The following is an 8282-nucleotide window of genomic DNA, read 5'->3' as shown; positions in this document are numbered from 1 at the left end:
GGCATCACTATTAGATTTTGGCGCTTACACATAATTGCAAAAACACTTTTATAGACATCACAATTAATTCCCAACCAATAAAATGTTGCATAGAAGCTAAAATTGCCTGTCTGTTATTAGTCTTTTATTTGGGGGATTTGTATTTAATTGTGTGTTTTATTTGCGTTAAATTTTCAATTTGAATGTTAGTAAATCAGAGGATCCTATATTCATCTATGTAAAAGTACTGATGTTTTGTTGATATTTGATTTTGAGTGGGACTTATTTTAAATTCAATTTTACATTCGATTTTGCCTTTAGTAAATCTCCACATTGCAAAATCAAATGCAAAATCACCAAAACCCAAAATCGAACATTAGTAAATATACTCCCAAATCTGATCTCTGAAAGTCCTAAACAACTGGGATTTGTCAATGCATGTCCTATAATGTACAAAGGCTATGGGCAAAACCATGTGCACTGTAGGGGGGGGCAGATATAACATGTGCAGAGAGAGTTAGATTTGGGTGGGGTCTGTTCAAACTGAAATCTAAATTGCAGTGTAAAAATAAAGCAGCCAGTATTTACCCTGCACAGAAACAATATAACGCACCCAAATCTAACTCTCTCTGCACATGTTTTATCCTAATTCAGACCTGACCGTAGCCCTGCAAAAGTATAAAAGCATTGCACAGTGGCGATGCTTTTGCACTTCAGGAGTAGCTCCCGGCCAGCGCAGCTTTTGCGTGGTGGCCTGGAGCTACTCGTCACTGCCCGGGTCACAGCGGCTGCGTGTGACGTCAGGCATCTGCTGCGGCCCGCCCCCCGCATGGTCCAGCCACGCCTACTTTGGCCGGACCGCATTCACAAAACAGCAGCCAAACGCCGCCGTGCCCCACCTCACGCCCAGCGACCGCCTCTGCCTGTCAATCAGACAGAGGCGATAGCTAGGCAACGACAGCCGTCGGCTGTCAGCCATGCGCCGGCGCATGCGCACTTCTGACCTGATCGCTGCGATGAACGACAGCGTGCGATCAGGTCTGCTAAATAGTTGCTGCTACGATCCGGTCTGAATTACTCCCTATATACTCCCAAATCAGTTTCTTAACTGAATAACGTAGATGTTCTCTGCTCCTTGATGAGTCAGAAGGTTAAAGCTATGCGATCATTTGTATTCTAGTCTAGAATATTTTGATCAGACTTTCTCCTAGAGGACTGGGCTAAATCAGTTGGACAAGATGCAAATTCTATGCCTAAAGCAAGTGAGCATAATAGGAATTACATATATTATCCAGTATAAGATGTTAATGCTGTCACCGTGTGTGAGAGAAGGCATTTTCCATTCTATAAATGAGGCTTTACAGATGCTTGCTGAAAGTATCAGGAGACAGATTAAACAAACTGAAATATCTACAAAAACTTTCTGGAAAGCGTTTTATTAATATTGTCATTATCGTAGATTATAATTATATATTTTTAAAGTTGATTTATGTGCATTGTGTGATTATTATTTCATTTACATATTATGATAAAAGAAGTATTTACATTATAGTGAAGTGATTATTTACTTTAATGTTTAAATAAATATTAATATTTTGCTGCCATTATTCTGTACTAACTGTTCTGTATCCACTTATAACTGCTAATTTTTCTTATCCCCGATCCCATGTGTTATCGTGCGATCACGGGTCTAATTTTGGCTGGTAAAAATGACCACTAATTGGATACCACGATAATGACCACTGGTCATCAATCTCAATATCCTGCCATTTTTAACCGCCGAGGCTAATAGGATACCCCCCTTAAGATGGGTACACACAGTATTATTTTGGCTATGTTAAGATATCCTACACCATTTCCCTTGAAATACCCTGAACTCCTGAACAAACAAAATAGTGCATACACACAGTAAGATATTGTATATGATTTAGCACAATATATTTTGCATAAGATATAGCATAAGATATGGCTTCTCATTTTATTATGATGATGCAAATTGGATACAATATCGTATGTTACATGCACATGGTACAATGTGCACTAGATAGTGTACTATCTAGCTAAAATTGAGCTGCATGTTCATCCGACATAGAACATTGGATATGACCAGAGGGAAAACGCATCGCACTATGTCGCATACAATATAGTGAGTACACACGTTGCTATAGAGTGCACTATATCGCATTCTAGCTAGATAGTGAGCGATAAAGTGCAAAAAAATTGCACCATGTGTACCCCGCTTTAGATAGATAAGAGCAGCTACTGCATGTATTAGGAGTGTTACAGGGGTGAATAACAATGTGTAAAAATTGTTCCATGTATAAAAAACAAACAGTAAAAGTGCTATAGAGTGCTAAAGTAAGTATTATATTGTGATGCCCTGGAGCAGTCCAGCCAAAGCAATTCAGCGGGATCCACGCCTCAAAACTCACCCCACAACTGACATATTATATAAATGATCTTATCTAACTTTCTTACACACTACACTTGGTTCACTATTGTGATGCCTTGGCGTGGTTTTGGCTGGGCTGTTTTTGGGGGTCCCACACCCTAGACATTAGAATGTTAGGGACTTACCCGACTATGAGGCTACCATGAAGTGGTGGGTAAGTCCATCATTTTGGCCTAGATTGTGCAAAAAAGCTCTATTTGACTGCAAAAGTTATTGCAAAATGTATTACAATTCTATTTAGTAATGTTTGAATAGTGCACCTGCATTCTTTCTCTTTGTATGATCGCAGTTGCAGCCTCAAACACGCCCCCAAAACAGTGGAGACATGCCTGTTTTTTGCCACCACCTTCCCATTGCCTCCCCCAAATGGCCACTTACTGTCAAACACTTTGCGAATAAATCTTCTCTGCAACCGGCATTGCAAAAACATCACAGCACAAGCGCGTTGCATTGCTTCCACCTTTAAATCAGTCCCTAAGAGCTGAGATCTAATTTAGCATTTATTGCAGCTGCCAATTTAAATCCATTAGTCAAAACTGACGATCATTGGTGCCTTTTATAAACCGGCAGTTAGTAAATCTGCCCCCAAGCAGCAGTGGCTGCAGCGCTGACCATACAGTGCAGGGGGGAACCGCTTAGCACATAAAAACATACATGTGTGTATCAGGCATTATGCAGCCCAAAGGGACTCGGAATAAGGCATCACACTCCTTCTAAGCCTGCCCCTAGACTCCCATTGGCTAGTTTCACAGGAGGCTGGGGGCGGGCTTAGAAGAAGTGTAATACATATGAATGTTTATATGTGCTAAGTGGTTCCCCCCTGCACTATGTGGTTGGCCGCAAAAGATTCAAGGTATGGTCATTAAATATACATAATAGAAGTAATTCTTCTTTAATCTAAGTGTAAATACAACAACTGCCTGTATTTGTCTTGCTTTTTTGAGTGATCACTTAAAATTCAAATAGATCGCAGAACCACTCTCTCAATTATACATTTGGATTCACAGATCTTTTGTAATGAATTCTAACTCAGTTTTAACTCTTTTGCTTTTAGATCGTTGCCAGATGTTGTTCCATTCTCTCCTTCCTGAATTTCACAGGCAAGCTTTTCTTACGGCTCTGTTAACACATTATATTTTGGGGGAGAGAATAGTCGGATAAATATAAACTGCATTCAGCCTTTGCCAAGTCCTTTATGCTCTCTAGAGCAATTAATTAAACAAGAAACACGTTTTGTTGTTGTTGGGTTTCGCTCTATTTTTTACAGTCTTCGCATGCAGAGATAAACTATATAAAATCTGTTGTGAGTTCTTCTGGGAACAGTCCTCACAAGATGTAATTGTGTGTGCTGAGCATTTGAAATGACACAGGTGTCTTCTTCTAGGGTATATAATCGAACACTAGAACAGAAGTATGAATTCCCAAAGAGTTGTTAAGATGTGAATGTCATTCAAAGGGAGTCTTCAAGTGAAGAGCTGAATGGATTAACCTAAATAAGTGCTCTTATGAATATTCTAAACTTCATTATTTTAGGTCTAATTAAAAATTGTACAAAAAAAGCTTTCAGAATATGTTCCAACAGTGTATGTATCCATTCATTTCATATTTTCCCTCTGCAAGTATGTGGCATCAAGAAGACCTATCTGTGACTAATTTTAATGTTTAAATAAAAACATTAAGATGCTTATTAAAATTTTCTGTTTCTTAAAGTTGCATTAAATTCATTGGTCTAGGAACAGAAGATGACGAAGGGACAAAACATGCAAACAAAAAGTTGGGGATACTCAGTGATACGTGTGTATCTGCTCTTCTCAGCATGTATAGTAACCAGTGTACAGTATGCGCAGTGACAGTCTACTTTAGGTTAGAACTAAAGTCCCAGATGGTATTTGCCAAATTACTGTATGTGCAGCAGACCAATCAATCCTTCCCAGGAGAACATGTCCCAAGGACATTCATGATTTTCTTTGTTACAATTACATATTTTGTTTTATAAAACCTGATTAGAGTTTAGTTATTTCTTATATAAAAACAATATTCACAAAATGTACATTTGTCCATATCTAAAACTTGCAACCTCTTATGGATGGAGAGATGGAACTTTGTAGGTGTTGGAAAGCTTCAAGTACAGCTATGGTCTGTACAGCAACGAAACAGGGCTTTATGGTGCCCTGTGCCAGCCATTTCCCCATTATGCTGAGGGGGTGAAGTCGTTACGCCACTGGTTGCGTTCCTAGAGATGACTGCAGCAGTTCTCTCTGCACCTGTCTCTCTAACTTGCTCCTTGGTGGGGTATAACAAATATTGTGTTGTTTGCCACTGTATATAGGTGGTCCTTCCAAGTTGTTCGCTCGTTGCAGATTTTTGCTATGCTGCGATTTGATGCGAAATGCGCATGGTACGCAGCGCGCATGCGCTTAGCTATTTAACGAAAAATTTTGCAGTTTTGCTGTTGTCTTTGCGGTGCTTTTCAGTTGCACTGCTGATCAGTGAGTGATTGACAGGAAAGGGGCGTTTCTGGGTGGTAACTGAGCGTTTTCCGGGAGTGTGCTAAAAAACGCAGGCGTGTCAGGGAAAAATGCGGGAGTGTCTGAAGAAACGGGGGAGTGGCTGGCCGAACGCAGGGCGTGTTTGTGACGTCAAACCAGGAACTAAACGGACCGAGACCTAGGAGTAGGTCTGGAGCTACTCAGAAACTGCAAGAAAATATTTAGTAGCAATTCTGCTACTCTTTCGTTTGCTATTCTGCTAAGCTAAGATACACTCCCAGAGGGCGGCGGCCTAGCGTTTGCAATGCTGCTAAAAGCAGCTAGCGAGCGAACAACTCGGAATGACAACCTTAGTTATTAAGTAGTCAAGATTATAATATCATTATGTAGTGGATAATAGACTGTACTTAGTTTAATGGATTCTGGAGCATTACATTAGTCTTGTTTACATAGTAGTTTGATGCTATTCATTTATAGTATAAGTTAACAAATTGTTACTTAAATGTATTTCTCTAACATCCTAGTGGATGCTGGGGACTCCGTAAGGACCATGGGGATAGACGGGCTCCGCAGGAGACATGGGCACTTTAAGAAAGAATTTAGGTTCTGGTGTGCACTGGCTCCTCCCTCTATGCCCCTCCTCCAGACCTCAGTTTGATACTGTGCCCAGACGAGCTAGGTGCTTTTCAGTGAGCTCTCCTGAGTTTACTGATAGAAAGTATTTTGTTAGGTTTTTTATTTTCAGGGAGCTCTGCTGGCAACAGACTCCCTGCATCGTGGGACTGAGGGGAGAGAAGCAGCCCTACTCTCTGAAGCTAGGTCCTGCTTCTTAGGCTACTGGACACCATTACCTCCAGAGGAATCGTACGCAGGATCTCACCCTCGCCGTCCGATCCCAGAGCCGCGCCGCCGTCCCCCTCGCAGAACCGGAAGACAGAAGCCGGGTGAGTATGAGAAGCAAAGAAGACTTCACAGGCGGCAGAAGACTCCATGGTCTTCACTGAGATAACGCACAGCACTGCAGCTGTGCGCCATTGCTCCCACACACCTCACATACTCCGGTCACTGTAAGGGTGCAGGGAGCAGGGGGGGGGGGGCGCCCTGGGCAGCAATATAAACCTCTTATTTGGCAAAAGGAGCATATATACAGCTGGACACTGTATATATGCAGGAGCCCCCGCCAATTTTACACTTTTAGCGGGACAGAAGCCCGCCGTTGAGGGGGCGGGGCTTCTCCCTCAGCACTCACCAGCGCCATGTTTTTTCTCCACAGCACCACTGAGAGGAAGCTCCCCGGTCTCTCCCCTGCTTATACCACGGTAGAAGAGAGGGTTTTAAAGAAGAGGGGGGCACATAATTCAGCGCAGATAATAACAGCGCTACTGGGTAAACATTAAATTGCTGTGTTTTTTCCTGGGTCATATAGCGCTGGGGTGTGTGCTGGCATACTCTCTCTCTGTCTCTCCAAAGAGCCTTGTGGGGGAATTATCTTCAGATGAGCATTCCCTGAGTGTGTGGTGTGTCGGTACGTGTGTGTCGACATGTCTGAGGTAAAAGGCTCCCCTAAGGAGGAGATGGAGCAAATGTGTGTGTGAGTGGTGTCTCCGTCGACAACGCCGACACCTGTTTGGATATGTGAAATTAAGTGCTAAGGTATATTTATTGCACAAAAGATTAGAGAAAAGACAGGGAATCTACCCATGTCTGTCCCTATGTCGCAGAGACCTTCAGAGTCTCACAATGCTCACTATCCAAAATAATAGACACTAATATCAACACGGAGTCTGACTCCAGTGTCGACTACGATAATGCAAACTTACAGCCAAAATGGCAGGAAAGTATTCAATATATGATTATTGTAATAAAAGATGTTTTGCATATCACTGATGACTCATCTGTCCCTGACACAAGGGTACACATGTTTAAGGGGAAGAAAGCTGAGGTAAATTTCCCTCCTCTCATGAAGAAAAAGAGCGGGAATCTCCAGACAAGAAGCTGCAGCTTCCCACAAAGAATTCTCAGGGAGTATCCTTTCCCTACTAGGGCCAGGATACGATGGGAATCTTCCCCTAGGGTGGACAAAGCTTGTCACGTTTACCCAAAAGGTAGCGCTGACTTAACAGCTATCCTGCAGATAGCATGCAGTAAAAGTACATTGAAGTCCATTTACACACATGCTGGTACACTACTCAGACCGGCGATTGTGTTTTGGCATGGGTTTATAGCGCTGTAGCAGTGTGGACAGATACCTTATCAGCAGACATTGAGACCCTAGTATGTGTATACATATGTGTGTATATATATATATATATATATATATATATATAAAAGATGCCCAAAGAGACATTAGTCTACTGGGTTCTAGAGTTGACGCTATGTCGATTTCTGCTAGACGTGTCCTGTGGAACATGCAATGGACAGGTGATGCCGACTAAAAGAGGCATATGCAAGGTTTACCTTTCAAGGCTGTGGAATTGTGTGGAGAAGGGCTCTCGGACCTGGTCTCCACAGCTATAGCTGGTAATTCTGATCTTTTGCCTTATATTCCCGCACAGCCTAAGAAAGCACGACATTATCAAATGCAGTCCTTTCGATCATAAAGCAAGAAAGTCCGAGGTGCGTCCTTTCTTGCCAGAGGCAGGGGCAGAGGGAAGAAGCTACACAACACAGCTAGTTCCCAGGAACAGAAGTCCTCCCCGGCCTCTACAAAATCCACTGTATGACGCTGGGGCTCCACAGGCGGAGCTAGGCCTGGTGGGGGCACGACTTCGAAATTTCAGCCACAAGTGGGTTCACTCCCAGGTGGATCCCTGGGCAATAAAAATTGTGTCTAAGGGATACAAGCTGGAATTCGAAGAGATGCCCCCTCACCGATACCTGAAATCGGCCCGAACAGCTTCCCCCCACGAGAGGGAAATAGTGTTAACTGCAATTCACAAATTGTATCTTTAACAGGTGGTGGTCAAGGTTTCCCTCCTTCAACAGGGAAGGGGTTATTATTTGACCATGTTTGTAGTCCTGAAACCGGATGGTTCGGTCAGACCCATACTGAATTTAAAATCCCTGAACATATACCTGAAAAGGTTCAAGTTCAAGATGGAATTGCTGAGAGCGGTCATCGCAAGCCTGGAAGGGGGGGATTTTATGGTGTCTCTGGACATAAAGGATGCATACCTTCATGTACCCATTTATCCACCTCATCAGGCGTATCTCAGATTTGTGGTACAGGATTGTCATTACCAATTTCAGACGTTGCCGTTTGGTCTCTCCACGGCACCGAGAATATTTACCAAGGTAATGGCGGAAATTATGGTACTCCTGAGGAAGCAAGGGGTCACAATTATCCCATACTTGGACGATCT

This window comes from Pseudophryne corroboree, chromosome 7, assembly GCF_028390025.1.
Source record: "Pseudophryne corroboree isolate aPseCor3 chromosome 7, aPseCor3.hap2, whole genome shotgun sequence".
Taxonomy (NCBI): Eukaryota; Metazoa; Chordata; class Amphibia; order Anura; family Myobatrachidae; genus Pseudophryne; species Pseudophryne corroboree.
This window is presented reverse-complemented; position numbering follows the sequence as displayed.